This window comes from Serinus canaria, chromosome 4 (genome assembly GCF_022539315.1).
Source record: "Serinus canaria isolate serCan28SL12 chromosome 4, serCan2020, whole genome shotgun sequence".
Classification (NCBI taxonomy): Eukaryota; Metazoa; Chordata; class Aves; order Passeriformes; family Fringillidae; genus Serinus; species Serinus canaria.
The window spans coordinates 20,691,529-20,709,554 of record NC_066317.1 but is presented as its reverse complement, the minus strand read 5'-3'; the positions used below and the strand labels follow the sequence as shown (position 1 = coordinate 20,709,554).

At 41.9% G+C, this 18,026-nt stretch overlaps 1 protein-coding gene across 1 annotated transcript in view; it reads right to left on the bottom strand.

The window, feature by feature from the left end:
- BMPR1B (bone morphogenetic protein receptor type 1B) overlaps positions 1-17,806 on the bottom strand; it is a 231,757-nt gene extending 213,951 nt beyond the window's left edge. Inside the window, exon 1 of the mRNA XM_030239132.2 lies at positions 17,651-17,806. The gene's annotated coding sequence lies outside the window, so the exon portion shown is untranslated. The remainder of the gene's footprint in view (positions 1-17,650) is intronic.
- Between the last annotated feature and the right edge of the window lie 220 nt (positions 17,807-18,026).

The window sequence follows — 18,026 nt, the reverse complement described above, 5'->3', positions numbered from 1 at the left end:
GGATGATCCTCCCTGAGCAAGGAGGTCAGACCAGATAACTCACTGTGGTGCCTTCCAGCCTGACCCCTTGTGTGATTCTATGAAATACTATTTGATACCACAAGACCATGCATTTCCATTGCAGTTAGGCTATCTCTTACCTACAGCCTCAAAAGTTTGCAACCTGGACCCTGAGGTTTGCGAGGGGAAGCAAATGCATGGTGTGACAAGGCAGGTGTCCAGAATTCTGAAACTCCTGAGACAAATGGATTGTCTAGATGCAAGCAACTTGGAAACAAATTAACAGGAAGAATCCTTTAAAGTATTTAGAAGTTGCACCATTTATTTGTCCTCAGTAGCATTGAGCATAGGAGCCCCCTTATCTCAAGAAAGCTGCTCCTGATTATAATGAGAGGAGAATACTGACTGACCAGGGGGGAAAAGCTGGCACTGTAAAACGTCACTCCAGCCACCCCAATGGTCAGGGGACCACATAACAGCAGTCCTGTACTGCTAACTCTGGAATTTCAATAATGTGGACACACAAGCAGACAGAGCAATTAACCTTGCTGGGGGGGAAAAGGCAAAAGAGAAAGCACATCACACCAGAAATAATCTGATTTGGCTCTGTACTGAGGACACCAGCCTTTGAAAAATAGATCACATTTACATTTTGCAAGTCCTTGCTCTTATCTACAGTAGCCCCCCACCTGCCCAATTCATATTCCTGCCCTACTGATGAGAAAACACTCACTGGCTGTGACAGACTTCGTAGTTCCTCATGCTGTGAAAGTTTCATTTGTGGTGAAATAGTGTTGATGAGAGATGATTTCACTACTGCTGAGCAGAGGTTACTGGTGTCAAGGCCTTTTCTGCTCCTCACACTGCCCTGCCAGGGAGCAGGATGGTGCTGCAGAAAAGGCTGGGAAGGGACAGAGCTGGGATAGTTGACCCCAATAGACCCAAGGGATATTCCATTCCATTCCATTCCATTCCATTCCATTCCATTCCATTCCATTCCATTCCATTCCATTCCATTCCATTCCATTCCATTCCATTCCATTCCATTCCATTCCATTCCATTCCATTCCATTCCATTCCGCATCATGGTCAGCAGTAAAAGGTGTGGAAAGAAGAAGAAAAAAGGGATGTTTGGAGTGATGCCATTTGCTCTTCCTGTCATATGTGATGAAGCCCTGAATGGCAGAACAACCACCTACCCATAGGACATGCACAAATTCCTTGCTAGGCAGTGCTGCTTTTCCTTTATGTGGCAAACTGCCCTTACCTCAAGCTGTGTTTTCTCACTTTCACCCTTCCAGTTTCTCCCACTCTGGTGAGTGAGTGCCTGTGTGAGGCTGAGTTGCCAGCTGGGGTTTGCCCACAACTGGGCAAACAAAAAATGGCTCTACAAATCTCCCTGCTTAGTGCCTTGCTGCAGCTACATCTTCCAGGAAGGAAAGACACTGGCCTTGCCTGCCCTGGCTAACATACCTCAGCAAAGAAAGCCTAAAAGAGCATTTTATTGTTGTCTACCAGCATGCCAGAGCAGAGGCAGGAAGGCACAAATAGCATAGAAGAAAAAGCAGCATATCTGCTAAGGGCAGCCTCAAGCCCTGTGTTTGAAGCAGTTGTGATGTCCAGGTTGGAATTGAAAACAAATGTCCTCACAACTCCAGAAAAACCATCAGGAAACACCCTCCATACAGGGGAAAGAGAAAGCAGGCATTCAGAAGAAGAAACTTGCAACCTTTACATAAGGAATTGTATAAGAGATGAAAAGGCAGAGAACTGGAAAGTGTCTCAGGAAGTCTCATTGATCTGCTGCCAGGAGAGGCTCAGAGAGCAGCCCAGAGCACAGAGAGCTCCCTCCCCTAGGTAGCTTCTGCTGGAGCAGTCAGCTTCTATGTAGGAAAAAGAGGAAATTAAACTCAAAAGCTTATTTTGATGTTTGGGTCCATAAATGTTAAAAAAGGCATATTTTTTTCTGTGTATCTCAAACAATTTAAATAATAATAATAATAATAATAATAATAATAATAATAATAATAATAATAATAATAATAATAATAATAGTAATAAAAATAACAAAGTAAAGAGAATTGGCAGTCTTTAAATGGAAATAAATATTTCCCTTTTAAAAAGGTGTAATTTATCTCCTATATATGTTCATCTACAAGCCCTGGTATTATTTTAATACCCCCCCCCCCAAAAAAAGGAGGTTCAAAGCATTTGTTGCTCTGTCTTAAAACACCTTAATCTTAGGATAGGGTTATTGTGGATGTGAAAGTGGATCTCAGACAGCTTGAGCATGGTCACCTGAAACCCTTAATCTTAGGACAGAACAAACAGAACTGTCTTCAGAGAGGTCCCAGCACTGACAAGGGGGAAGAGCTAGAGAATTAAAGTTAACTGTTCATAACCAGTGCATGACACAGAAAGAAGAAAATCAAGTGGACGGACCCAGACAGTATTCCCTGTCAGAATGGGCTATTAAAACCCTACTAAGAAAGATAATAAAAAAAGACTTCACTGGCAGTTAAGGTGTGAGAGTCTTAGCTCCTAGCTAAACTCTTATACTTAGTAACCTGTCTTCAAGTGAATTACAAATCACTTAATTTCTTTAGACTTCAGAGGAGTGCTAATTCCCAAATTCATGGGTGAACACATTAACTAATAGCTCGTAAATCACTGTAATTATTTCCAAAGTTGCTCTCCTCTCTAGCCCTTAAACCAGAAGATGTCATTTTTATTTTAGCCAAATATTCTCCACCAGTGCTCTCAAACCACCCAGGAGTGGAGCTGTGATTCATCCATAATGCTTTCACCTGGCTGCTCTGGTCTTGTGGGGGGCTTGCAATGTTGAGTGAGCCAAGGACTCCCCAGGAACATTACACACACAGTGCTCAGCCATTCCCAACCTGGCAAGTGGGACTTGAATTACTTTGTCTACAGGTTTCTTGTTTTGCTTTGAAACATAATGTTCAGACAAAGACTTTCCTGGGCTTTGCAAACAGAGAGAAAGGTAAAGGGGTGGTAAGATAAAGTTTTGGCTTGCCAAATGAAATTATGATCCTATTAAAAAACAAGTAAGTTTGACTAATGAAAACTCAATGACATCATAAAAACATCTTAGTTTCCTTCAGTAGATGAAAGGCAGTTCATAAATGAACTCTGAAAAATAGTAAAATTAAAGAAAGGTAATGTAAATATCAGGGCATGTTCTAAAGAAATAAGTGAGCTGTGTTCAAAGCAACATGGAAGCACTCAGACCAGCACCAACATTTATTGAGTACTCTGCTCATTTCTCCCTTTGATACTCAGGCGTTATTTTTCCTGTAAGTTGATGTAAACTTTGAAGTTTTGCACAAGATCTTGAAAGAAATACAGAGTGTAACCAGCTGCTACACATGATTCTCTAGCTAGTGGCTGCCATGTATATTACATTTAGAAAGCATAAAAGAGAATAAGTTGAGCAATGTAAACTGCCAGCAGGGAAAGTCTTTGAAAACTTATACAAGATAAAAGCATCTGTAGTCTCAACACTAATGCTCTGTAGTCCAGCACAATGATAAAAAACAGCATCCACTGGAACAGCTGGAGTCCACTGCATGGGAGCAAAGCCAGCATTTGAATAAAATTAGCCCTGACTCTGCTCAAGCTGTCTGAGATACACTTCCACATCCACAATCACCCTCTTGCAAAAGCCAGTCCACTAGAGGAACCATCTCTTTTAGAAGGGCTGGAATCTAGGAGGCAAGAGAACTGCCCAAAAAGGGTGTTATTGAGTAGAAAGTAACCCTGCAAGGCAGCATGTCTGACATTACACAGCCTCAAAACTGCTTTGCCTGTATGGGCTCCTCGTGCCTTACAGCTGTCAGTAAAGCTTGTATCCTTTGTCTCCTTCTGCAGGCGCTCCCAGGGAATTCCAAAGTGCACCAGGAGCGCTGCTGGCTCAGCCAGTACTAGCGGGCAGCCTCGGCACTCGCACCAGGCTGAGCCAGCATCCCTGTCTGTGCCCACCCTGAGCCACGGGAAGTGGCCAAAACACTTCTCACATTCCAGAAACCATCAGTGGCATGGATACAGCTAAATTAAATGCAACTTCTCTTCTATGAAATGGAGTAAAACTGTGCCATCTGTGCTGAGCTTGCTGTATTTAGCAGGAGTTAAACTACACTCACACGAAGGGACCAGCTGAATCTGCTCCTTGCAAAAACACCTTACCCATGGAAAAATGGCTGAGAGGAGAGGCAGCAGATGAGCCTTTCCATGCATATGGTGACATTACCTGAAAGTGACCAGTCACTTTCAGTTAATGTCACCATTAACTGCATAACTGCAGCATGGAAATACAGAGGAGTGGTATATAACTCACTACAACAAAACAAACAAACAAAAAATACTCAAATAGGTTACTCTTCTAGTCACCCTTTCTGTTTATAGCCCAGAAATTCTTGGAGTGCATCCTCTTGCCTTCTAACAGTTTCCCACAGGTGGATAGGAGATTTAGGATAAAAAAACTTTTTGGATAAAAAAGTTACTATTTTATTATTCCACAGATGCACAGTTTTGTTCTCAGATTCCAGTAACTAATGCTAGATACATTCCAGGATAGAGTTTGGTGAGGGCAATGCAAAAGCAGATTACCAAAATGAAGTAAGAATTGCTAATGGAATTGCACAGGTTTACATATCTAATGAATTTCCTTGCTTTCAGACTGTTTTAAAATGCTCATCCTGAACTGTCTCATAGAGAAGGCAAGAAAGGAAATCTGTCAATATTGTAATTAAAATCATGCACAAAATCTAATAGCATTATGATCTAAAGTAAATCCTATTTTTACAGCTAAATTTCAGAACCACAGCATAACCAGTGAAAATGAAAATTATTTTAAAACTGGAAATTGTACTTAACTAACTGTAATCCACAAACTGCTGGGTTTTGCAGCTAAAATCAGTAGTCTTCAATACAAGCAAGCTGAATTCTGTGGAGAGGATAAAAACATCTTCCTGTGTGTGCTCTACCTGTACACAGGCTACACTGTTACATACTGGAACACAGTCAGAAAGTCTGACAATCACTGAGCAGCACCAACCTAACACTTGACACTACAGAAACACAAAAAATTGGAGAATTTGGAGAGTAACAAAAAGAATCTTAGGGACTGAAGAACTAGATCCATAATGGGAGATCAGCATTTGACTGCATACCAGATTAAATAAAAGATTACATTAATGTTTCAAAACAATGTCCTGAAGTTATCAAAACACCTCATAAAAATAATTTGTGCCTGCAAAACCAGTAACTGCTACAAGAAACAGAAAAAGGGTCTGAAGTTAATGGATGATCTTTAAAAACAAAAGCTTGTTCCCTACATTTTCTCCTCATATCCTCAATGAGGGCAGAAAAAGATGGAGCTTCATATATCCCAGGACATAAGAGGAAAAAGCAGAAGAGGGAGCTAATTTTCTGAAAACAAAACTGTGCATCTGTGAAATAATAAAATAGTAACTTTTTATCCAAAAAGTTTTTTATTCAAAATTTCCTATCCACCTGTGGGAAAGTGTTAGAAGGCAAGAGGATGCACTCCAAGAATTTCTGGGCTATAAACAGGAAGGGTGACTAGAATTATTCAGACTTTAAATTTTGTTTTGTTTTAAAATGGGAAACTAGCCACAGTTACAGTATTATGCATATTCTAAAAAAAAAAAAATAAATTTTCTTTCGCTGTTGATTCTGTTGCAATTCATCTCCATAGCTGATGATGTAAGAACTATAGCTGGGAAAAGATGATTAACAAAAATAACAAGGCAAATGACACTGCACACTTTCAATATCAGTAAAATAACCAAGTCAGCTTTTGTAATTTCTGTATTTCCAGATTTTTGGTTGAGCAGAATAGGACAGTGCAAAATGCACCATTGCACATACCTGACTGTAGCACTGGGGTATTTGATCATATCCATTAAGATAAAGCCAGATCTCCTTCCTGTCAGCAGTTTTGAAGATTTCTGAATAGCTAAGGATGCTTGCTTCCCACTTTAAACCCTTTAAAGTGGTTTATTCATCATCATTCAAGTTTCTTGGTGTATTTTTTGGATAAAAACATATTTTAAAACTCTATAAAGAAACAATGACCTTCCAGCTTGTGATATCATTTGCCTCTTTTGGCAGGGTCATTTTGAGCTGAACTAAATCAGCTGTTGCTTTCTTTTCAGACCTTTCCTATCATCTATTGCAATTCCTTCCTTATAACTCATGAGCCCAATGTCTGCAGCTCCATCCCATCAAGTACCCCTCCTGCCTGCTCCTGAGCACAAGGGCAGCTTTCTGCTTACTGCAGGGTCAGAGTCAAGGGCTAGATTTTAAATCTGAATAAACAAGTTTGGCTGAAGATCAGTCAAACAGGGAGTTCTGTTAAACACTCATTATGAAAAACCTCATTTTTTCTCCTGGTGTCTGTCCCTCCAGCTCCACCTTCTCTAAGGGATGGCAAAGAGACAGCACCCCAAAGATTTTGTGCCAGATCTCCCAAATTAAAAATCAATTTCTTATGAGACATTCCCATATTTAACCACACATCTGGTAAGTAAGGTAAAATGTATGGTCTGAAATTACCCAGGCTGCATAAAGACCAAGCAATACCAAGCTGCATTTGAAAAGAAAATCTGAGTGAAAAGAACATATTGTACATTCAATAAATAATAAACACATTAATTTTGTTAGTCAGTCAGCTGGCCCCAGCATATGTTGACGACCACCTACAGAAAGTACACAGTGATTTCAAGAAATGTTTTTTTGAGAGCAAACCTTCCTCAAGAAAATGTAATGACCAGATGTTTAAAAGAAATTTTAAATTCTTTAAGAAGAAGCAATGAAGAAAAAGTAAGGGCTTGGAGAAAAAAAATAAAATCACAATACTCAAGACAGACAGGAATTTGAGAAACTCTCAAAGCAAAGAGGTCAACGTGATTTGTATTCTCACTATTGTGAGGCCCTGTTTCCTGGACAATTATAGCATCAGATGGACCTCTATGTGTAAAAAAAAAAAAAAAAAAAAAAAAAAGCAGCTTTAAAGATGGGGCAGAGAATAACACCCATGGAAACTACCTCCAGAAGGGTTTATATCTACTGTGGTAGCACTACTTGAGAAATGTTCTGGCTTGAAGAACGAACAAAGTCTGCATGGGTGCAGTTCACAGGCTTTGCAAATGCCAGCTGATCAGCAACATGAAGCAGTCACAGAATCTGCATCAGATTGGAAAAATTCAGTAAAAAGCATTCAGAGGTGCAACTGGGGGTCCAGCCCAAGCACTACTTTCCAAAGCAGATCCAAAGGAAGTGCAGCTGCCTCAAAATCTTGATGAGAAAAAGGAAATTACTGAGATAAAGCCCACGTGACTGTTATCTGTGCCACAGGGGATTATCTCTATTTCCAGCTCCCAGAAGACTGCTGCAACAAAATGAGGCTTCTCTACAGTCCTCAGAAAGAGGCAGAACATATTTACATATTTATTTATTTTTACACATCAAATTTTGGCCTCAAACAATGGGCACCATTGTGAGTTCTACCATGCTAAAAGACAGAAAATAGATTCCAGCTAACTTCTCCTGGCCAAGGACTGGTTTTGAACTAGCCCCATTAACAGGAATTAAGAAGCATTCCCCACAATGACAACCAAATTCTGTCAGGACCAGGAAGGACAGAAGGAAGCAAGCCACAGCGCTGCAAAAACAAGAGTGTGCAAGGCAATTTCAGCAAGACTGTCTAGAAGAAGAATATTCTATTGTTGGATGTACACTCCTGGTATTTTTATGCACTCTAAAGCATATCTGTCGTGCATTCACTGGTGAACAGGACTGTATCCTTTGTATATGGTACATTCAAGCAAAAACCAAAGTTACATTTATCACTTTGTTGATAACTTTTCTTGATTAATGGATTTGGAAAAGAGTTGCTATAAACAGGCATTTATCATCAGATGGGAAATTATTATCATTAAGTGCTATGAATACTGCTAAGCTAATACTCAACAAAAGTCTTCAAAGTACACAAAGGAGTATCTTCTAAAGAATGAGTGCAGCTGAAAATTTTGAGACTGGCTTATTTGACAACAAGCACAGAAACTGGCTGCTTTTGTTCAGGAAGGAATGTCATCGAGAGAGAAGGAACTGGGAAAACATACAGAAGAGGTTAGCAGCTGGAAGAGAACTGAAATGGCACAGGAAGAAGGGGAGATAAAGTCACTGAAATAGAAATAACATTTCCATTTGTTACAGAAATAGTGTAACAGCTTCCATCAATTAATTATTTCACTCATTAAATAGGCAGCCCATTTATTTTACTTCTTACTAGTCAATTAAAGAGTTATCATTACAACATCTTTAACAAGATTGTCTCATACTTTAACTTTAAAATGTATTTTGCAAGACATTTTTTTAATTATTTCTTTCAATTTGAATAGTATAATTTCTAGTGTAATTTCTCTCTTGGAGTATAAATGCAACAAATCACAGTAAAATATTCAAACTAGCTACGCAATTTTTTTTTTTAAATCTGACATGAAAACGTATTTTCTCTAAGAGTTTTACTAAAGAAACATCACAAGGAAATTACTGTATTGGACTGATGCTTCACCTTAGGCACCTTAGGGAAAATATGGAAAGGATGATGAGATTCAGAAAAAGTTGTTCTGTGCAAAATCTTTCTCCACTCCTGACACGTATTTATTATTCATTCCCTACCACCTCTCCTTATCTGATGACACAGCTTACAGACTGCATGCCATTTAAGATGTAGTTTGAAGTTGCTGGCAACTCCTCTGTGATAATTTCCAGTCCCCACAAAAAGAAAAGCCACAGCTTGGTCCATTCTTACACCTACAGAGAACAGGTAACTGGATCGACTTCTGTCAGAAAGCAAAAAATGAACCCCAGAGTTGATGTCTCTAGGAATGAGCACAGGAATTGCTGTGCACATCCTTCAAGGATTTTATTATAATCATTTCCAGTGTTCACTATTATCTCTAACCATTAGTAGAGCATACAGACAGCTGCGGCCTGAAGCAGCCTGTCCCTTCTGTCCTTGGCCAATGTGAGAAGCAGAAGCAGGAAGAGTCCTGACCTTTTCTGGGCTTTTTCTCCCCAGGGTTACACTGCCAGCACTCACCTTTGGCTATACCTGCAGACAACCTTAAGGACTTGTTTCAGGGTACTGAAGTTTACACGTGTGCAGTGCACTGGGGATCTCAGCACCCAGCACCACTAACACATCACCTGTGTGCTCTACATGTTGTACCACTGTTATCAGCCTACTGAGGTACCCTCTGCAGGAGCTCTCCTGGTATGGCTGTGTTTGGATCTCTTCCCAGGTACTGCCTTGTGCTATTCCCAATTTTATTTATTTTTAAGTACTACTTAGGCTATTAGTTGCACACACACACACACAGACACACACACACACACACACACACACACACACACACAGACACAAAATAAAAAATTGCTGTGCTAGCCAGTTAGTCTAAGCCACACTTCACCAGAGGATTACCTTACATTGCATGAGGATAGGGAGTGAGGTTATGTCACCTCACAGCTGGAGCAAGAGACAAAACAAGGCAGGTGCCTTTGCACTGATGCAGACCAGGCACATTCCCACCTGCTGAGAGTGATGAGGACCCCATCTTTCAGCAAGAAGAATAAAAAGAGGAGCTAGGCACAGAAGCTCCTCAAATGCTCCAACTCTTCCCAAAGCAACTACCCATTTAGATCCTTAATTTTATGGCAAAGCACTTCTAAAAGCTTAGCTCAGCTTTCATGCCATCAGTTTATCCTTCACAGTACTTTTGGTCCATCAGAGTACTTAGAGTTTACTTTTCACCTCAAGCCAAATCCAGCATTTAAGTATGATTAAAAAAATGACAAACAAACATTTCAAAAGGCATTTAAATACATGTAAGACACCTTCTGCCTGCTTGCAAAACCTTCACCAACTTCTAAAAGGATTTAGCATCAATGAGAGAATATATCCATCTACACGAGTAGAGTCACAGCATTTTAGTTTTTATGAAATTTGCAGTAAGAGAGAAGAAATGCCAAGAATGGTTCATCTAAACAGCTTAAAAGCTGCTAAGGAAAGAAATTACACTGTGATTAATAATTTCAAATATACATGCAGCATTTGAGGCCAGGAGGTCAGTGTAAAATAGATCAAACCCTTTTGGCAGGCTCTCATTGGTTCACACCATTCCAAGTCACATTGTCTGAACTGGTAAGGTGAATCAGAAAAATTGAGTTATGCACAAACTTGTCACAGCACATGTCACAGTTGAGATGGCCACAACACACAGAGTAGCACCAGGAAATTCCAGAAAGCTTCAGTCCATGCAGAGTAACACCACACCTCATCAGAAGGGTGCAAGCACCTGCCCTTCTTGTCCTTCAGCCCAGCCTTTCATACCCCTCATGTCCATGCACTGCCCCTGTGTGCCCTCTGTTCCCTTTGGTGTTGGTCAGTGCCCCTGGCACTCCATGGCTCACTGCTGTCAGTGCTGCTCACAGCTGTGCCCACTGGGGATGAGGCTGGACACAGCCCCACCCCAGTTACCACCAACTGTGTGTACCTACACAAACTGTGCAGAAATCTACTCTTTTGCAGAAAGCTAGAAAAAAATTTATGCACAAATTCGGCACCAAGTTCAGTAAAAACGATGGCATTTTGTACACACAAAATCTAACAGCTCACGATTCAAGCATGAAAAAATACAAATAAAGTTTGCAATCCAGAGGATTAAAAACTATTCTTTGTGTTTCTTTGGTTTTGGGGTTGTGTTAGTCTTCAATTAAACTAATTTTTAATTAAAGATTTTTCTGCAAAACCTTGAAAACATCAAGTCATAAGAAAATTCCACACATTCAAAACACAGGCATGTGTACCATTGGGATCACGTTGGTTCTTGTCAGGAGAGAAAAATTTTTTTCAAAATGAAGCAGTCTTAAAAAATTCCATAAATCAGTTATAGAGAAGTTTGATTACTCCCTGGCAATGAATTTCTGAGTTTAAAAGTTATAAAGGTTATCTTCATATTTTTCATTTTTAATTGGGGCAAACTACTGATTTCTGCACTTCCTCAACCAGCAGCACCCCTACTACAATGAACAGCCCAACAATACTGCGTAATTGCCATTGTAAACAATTATTCTGGGGTGCATTTTCCATGGCTCTGACTTAGTTGTGGAAGACAAGGAATATAGACCAGCCTAGACAGTTGTCATACATGGTTATTAGAGAAAAGTTAATTAGCTTCAGGATCAAAATGTTCTCCTCCTCCTCTTCAAAGGCACACATGTGAACCTACCTGCTGCTGTGATGGCTGTCAGGAGAAGCACAAACCTGTCCCTTCCATAAAATACAGATGTATATCTCTGATGCCATTGCTGCTCACAAGCAGAACTCAAAAGCCCTACAAGAATATTTAACCTCAATAGAGACCCACAAGATTTACCAATTAATACCACAAATCTGGAGGAAAACGCTGGAGCTGCTTTTTCACTCTAATAAAGCGATTATGTCTGCAGCAAGACAAACTCAAAAAAGAAGATCAATACCTGTGGAAAGAAAGACTAAGCGACTCTATTGGGATAAGGGAAGAGGCTCAGTTGTCCAACCAGTTTTCTATCCAGTGAGGAATGCACACATCCACACCATGAGCTGTCTCCAGGAGAACACTGTGAAATGGTGGTGGAGGCAGTTAAATCCATCTGGAGGCCAGTGACTAGTGATGACCAGGGTTCTATGATGAATTTTTCCTACCCCTAGATGTTCATTTCATGTGAGAGTGATGGGTGTCCTGTGAAAACCACCAAGCTCGACAGACTGTAGTCTGCATGCAGAAATCACAGAGGCAATCCTAAGACAAAGCTCTTTTTACCATCATTCAGACAGAAATGGTAGCAGTATTTTAAATCCTAAGCAAAGTGAAGATTCAAAGTTTCAATTTCATAACAGTTGCAAGGCAGTGAATGCAGTAGCCCTGAATCCCTACCCAGGAATGCTTGTGAATAAAGGAAAAAGACCATTTGCATTAATATTTTAAGTGATGAAAGGCGAAACAATCTCCTGAGTAACTTTAGTTTTATCCTGTCCATCAACAGCAGCAGCTTGGACTTGACCTCATTCTTGACCCAGGGTCTCAAAGCACTTTAAAACAGGTACCTGTGACTGCAGCCCATGGGACAGAAGCAGAGACACAGAGATGACAAGGACCCATCCTGTGGCATGTCCTTGAAGCAGCACAGCCCTCCTCAGCTTGAAGGGTTCCTCCACTTCGATTTTCTGGTAGGACAAGACCCTGCAAGACTTGCCTATGGATAAAAGAAGTCTATGATGCCTGCACACTTAATTGTATTTCTGCAGGCTATAAAAGTCTTGCTCTACTCATTTAACAAACTACCAGATAGTTATGCCTGAAGAGAAATTCCCTGTTAGGGGAAAGAACCCTACTCATCCAACTTCAGTAGCAGATGCAAATAGCTAATTAACCTTATCTCCATTACACTGTCCTGATTTTGCAATACATCTGGCACAGAAGCAAGTATTTTTTTGCCTTGTCCAAATCTTCTCACATACTTACAGAGCCTACACTCAATGGGCTCTGGAGCAAATCTGACCAGCAAAGATTGAGCTCATAGGTACAGGTCTACCCTCTGACCCGTACTCTAGGTGCACACCTCTGCATGCCAGTCCATAGTCACTTTATTGGGGAAGAGACAAATTGTCACACACATGAAGGAAACAGCATTTACCTATCTAGTTACAAATAAAGCTGTATTTGTGAATTTAGCAGAGACAACTAAAGTAGCCAGATCCAGAGCATGTACACATTATCAATCCAAGGCAAATAAATATACTCTTTCACCCATCAGTTTTTTCCCCTAATGGACATATGTGTCCAAACTATGAGATTTAGCATTCCCTTTTGTGGTCTGTTTTAAATACAACACTTTTTCCTTGGATGAAATCAGCAAGGATAAGGGAAAACAAATTGGACAAAAGGTCAGATTATAGTGAAATTGAAATATTTATCGGAACAGTTACTTCTGCCAAGGAAGATAATCACAAAGGTAACATCTCCTTTGATCCTTAATTGACCTGTGTGTTTTTAATTAGGAAGCAGGGGAATTAACCTAGAGCTAATTACAGTCTTCATTTTACAAACCTGTAAGTGTGTAATTTTATTCACATAAGTATTCCTTAGTGAAGTTATGCATGAACAAATACGTTTGTAGCTTCAGGGAATAGGCCTTGAATAACTCAACCTTTTAAAAACTTTTAAGTGGCTACTTTACAAATATGTCTTATATGCAATCTACTTTGTGTTTAAGGCTTTAGATGTGACATTTTTCTGAACACCAAAGAATATTTCTTTTTGTGTCAGCAAAACAGCAACAGTTATTTTCGTGTTAAGGAAATGAGTGGTAGCTTTAAAAATGAACACTTTTAATTACGTGCCTTTATTTATCCTGGTCTGCAAAACTGCAATCTTTTGCTTAATGGCATCACAGAGTAGGGGTTTGTAGAAATGCATTTTGACTTCACCACTGAATTAATTTTAATGTGTAACACAGTCGGTTTCAGGGGAAGAAACTTCCTGAGACCTGTGTCAGTCATGTCCCTGCATACTAAAACTCATTCACTATTTGAAAACCTTCTGGAACATTGAAGGGTGAACCTACACTCTCTGGTGCTCTCCCCATGCTCACATTGCTGCTCCCATCTCTTCATTACATTCAGAGTTTGCAAACTCTGTGGACCTGTATCTGCAGTCCTGCAAGCTGCCACAGATGACTCCAAAATACCCATTCTATTACAGGCTCAGAATTGTGACCGTGACTTCCATGCAAATGCCCTCCCTGCTGGCCACTGGACCACCACAGGAGGACTTGCTTTGCATCCTGACTCCAAGAGAAAATAACTCCTTCAGCCTACTTTCCCAAGGCAGTGTTTAGACTTGCTTATCTGTGGATAAACATGCCTGCCAGACCCTCTCCAGTAAGTTTTGAGTCTATTGGCCAATTATAACCAAACCTGACACAGGCTTGGAGGATGTTCACTGTGACAAGCAGCAGCAAAGCAGGCAGCTGGGCTGAGCATACAGCCCCTGTGAGTGATCCTGAGAGAGAAAGGCCAGAGCAGTGACAGAATGGGGACCCCAGCCTTGAGACACAATGCCAAAGGGAAGAGTTTCCTTTGGGTTTGGCTGCTTATCACAATCCTGCAACACGGTCTGCTGTGCATGACAGCAGTTAGAACATACTGCCTGTGTTACCAGGGACACAGCCACACTCCTCTCCATGCACACACTATGTAGGCACTCCTACCTGGGTCTGCATGCACACTTTGGCATGGGCTGATCATAAATAATTGATCACATTGGAATTTTTTTTTTTTTTTTTTTTTTTTACAGCTTGATGAGGTGTTGACATTTTAAGCAGAGAAAAGTAAACTCGGTAATGTGACGCATGAAAAAACTGGTATAATGTAATCAAAAGCTACATTATAAGGTATTTTAGTTACCTCAAAATCATTTCCTTATTACAAAACAGTCCAGCACTTCCAGATGCTGTCATAGATAAATATTTTGTCATTTAAGGCACTCAAAAGAACGAGGTTGTTGATATATAGCACAATGCAACTCATAGATACCATCAGAATGTTACAATTTCAAGACTTTTTCAAAACTTATTAGCCCTCATTACATTTTTGCTACTTCAACCAATTACAAAACAGCAAGGGGAAGGAGCTCACCAGAATCAAGCCCAATCTGAAACATGCACTAGGGGAAAAAAAAAAAGCTTGACACATGTGAACCTTAGGCCAAACTGCAGTGTTTTCAAATCAGTTTCCTCCAAATTTTCCTATCAGCAGCAAGCTTCTCAGTTTGTTTGAGACAATTTAAAAATAGCTCATATCTTCTGAAAAGGAAGAAAAATCTAAATGGTAATAAGTCTAAGATATATTTTATAGTTTGCTTTATGGGTTAGCATGAATAGGTCTTATTAATTTGTTTCTGTTCTATATTTGCCATATTTACAGCATATTTTGGCACTTATGAGTCACATCCTAATATAACTTTCAATCCTCACCAACTTCAAAAGTTAGAGTAATGACACTCAAGATAACCATATTGGTTTATATACTATCCTATCTTTGCAATTACCCTAAGATTGGTAGAAAATACCTGTTACAAGTTTTTGGAGACTTTTCTGGCTTGGCCCATATTCTGTTTAAAGGCTGTAAATTTAGAATGGCTGTTGTTAGCAGCAGCCCAGGCTGGACCCAGAGGCAGCCCTCCACTCTCCCCAACACACTGCATCAAGTATCACATTTGTAAGACAAAGCAAAGCAGCCCCTTCCCCACAGGATTTACAGTCTGGACAAGTGCTCTGTACTCAGCATCAAGCAATCAGCTGTTAAGACACAGAGCAGCTCATAAAACTTCTTCTAAAAAAAAAAAAAAATGTTCATTTTATTTCTTGGGAGTAGTAACACATCATTTCCCACCTGAGCATCAGACTTCCTCTCATTGTTTACCTGGCAACAGATATTGTGTCTTACTTATTGAAGGTCTTGTTTTGTAGGAAACAATGCAGAGGGAAGAATGACAGAAACAGGCAAGAAAGACTAGACGCTGGGAACAGCCTTTGTGAATCTGTCAGTTTACATCATCACCAATCAAAGCCCTTTCAAAGGGAGTTTCAAAACTTGAGGGCTCGATTCTGTCAAGAGATGAATGCTCCAGTCTTGCTGCAGCAAAGGCCCCAGCACATGCATCACTTTAATTACACAAGTGCACCAATTAAAATGGACCCCCCTCATGTCCTTAAAATGAAGCATGTATGTAAGAGCCAGCCTGCAGCCAGAGTGTTCAGCATACTGCCCCGCAGGAAGGACTGCTATAAGTCAGGATTACACACACAGATAAGTACAGATACAGCTATCCCAAAGGCCTGAGGGGCTTTTTTTCCCTGATTGCACAAGTGTCAGTCAAGGGCAGCTCAGCTGAAGCCAAGCAGGGCAGTAGGTTGTGGGAAGAGAGTCAAGGTCCTTAGGTTGTATTTACTGTGATGGATTTCTTATTTTGAAATAACTGCAAAACTGTTTCCTAACAATGCCAAATTTCAACACGAAAACCAGAGAATCTTCTTGCAAACGCATTATGAATCCATCATATCACTCTAATGATAAAATGCTGGTTGGGTTTTTGCTTGCTTTCAAAAACCTCTGAAAGAAACCCACTGCATATACAGCCTCTACCAGTAAAAGAGGGGAGGAATACCTGGTGCTGTGAAGCCATGCTGGTCATCAGACAGAGGAGATTTTGTCCCCTGTAGGCAATCACAGGGTAGCCATTCTATCACACTAATGCACACTGCTTCCATGAGTTACTCACAGAGACTGTAGCTTTTAACATCCTAATTTATCACGCCTGTCATGCAAAATGGTCCCTTCTCAGAAAATAACTGTGTCTCTGCTCATTTCCCTCCTCTTCAGCTACACTTTAAGCAATGCAGAAAAGAGCATTTTTGCCTGAAAAGGAGACAACAGAGAACACACTGGAAGTATATAAAAGTGTGAATGGGGCAGAGAAGAGCAGAGACCAGTTCTGCACCAACTCTATATCAAGACATAGGTACTATCAAAGGCTCAAAATTAAATGCTATGGGGTTTGACACAGAGTAAAGTCAAAGCTATGAACTTTCTTCTCAGAGCACATTGTTAAAAGTTTACGCAGCGTCAAGGGGCACTCAGAGCAGTTCATGGAAAGGAAAACTCAGTGAGTGCCATAAAGACACCAGCTCTGCCTTAGATAGCATCCAAGCTGCAAATCATTGCATGCTGAGAGAGCCTTTGGCAAGTTATCCTTACATGCCTATCTTATTTTTACTCTCCCTCAGGCTTCGACAGACCTCTGGTTTTATCGACAAAAAACTCCTAAACAGTGATGCTTTCTGTCATTTACATTCAGCAGGTCCTTAAATCGAGTGGTTTAACGCTGTGTTTCTGAGCAACTCCACCGAAGGCATCACTGCTATAATCCGGCCGGTAAATCAGAGTTCACGTCAGTCCATCACAAGCCACAAAGTGTGTGAGTTAACAATACCGTACTGCTGCGCCAGAGATTCCCGCTTCCCAGAGATTCACAGAGAGAGGACAAACTATCTCCATCCCCAGTTACCAAACAAGATGTACCTTAACAAACCGGCCTTTTGATTTAAAAGTTCATTTCGGGAGCGCTGCAGACCGCCAAACGAGACCGTATCGGGCCAGGCGCAGCGTGTGCCCTGAGAGCCGGTCCGGCAGCCCGCTCCCAGCCGGCTCTGGCCACTCTCGGGCTTCACGGCAGCTGCTGGCCCCGGGGCAAGCTCGGGCAGCCCGAGGAGAGCTCTCCGAGCCCCGCACGGGACGGGGAGCGGGCGGCCGCGGCTCCCCGAGCTCCCGGCGCGGCTGGAAGGCTCCGGTCTCTTTCGGGGCGCTGCCCTCGCAGCACTCGGGACCCCCGGGACCCCCCTGCACCCCGGGCCGCCCCGGCCGCGCAGGTGCCCGCCCGCCCCGCCGCAGCATCTCCGCGCCGCAGCGCCCGCTCCCCGCCCGGCTCCGGCTCCTCACCGCCTGCGAAGGCTCCGCGGGGCTGCTCTGCCGGGGCTGCCGCCTCCTCTGCCGGGGCTGCCTCTTCCTCTGCCCGGGCTGCCGACGCGCTCACCCCGCCTGCCTCCCGCGCACACCCCCTTCCCGCCCGGCTCGCAGCCGCTCCGCTCGGGATCGGGGTGGCTTGGGGCTTTCTCCCCTCCTCTCGCCCTCTCCAGCTCCCACTAGTGCTCGCACACCCGGTCAGCCGGACCAGGATTCGCCGCCTCCTCCTCCTCCTCCCGCCCCCCCGCGGCCGCAGCTGCCCCGGTGACTCCCCGGGGCCGGGGCTGCACGGGCAGGTTGCCCTGTCCATCCATCACCAGCCCGGTACCCACCGCCCCAAGGGCCCCGCGCT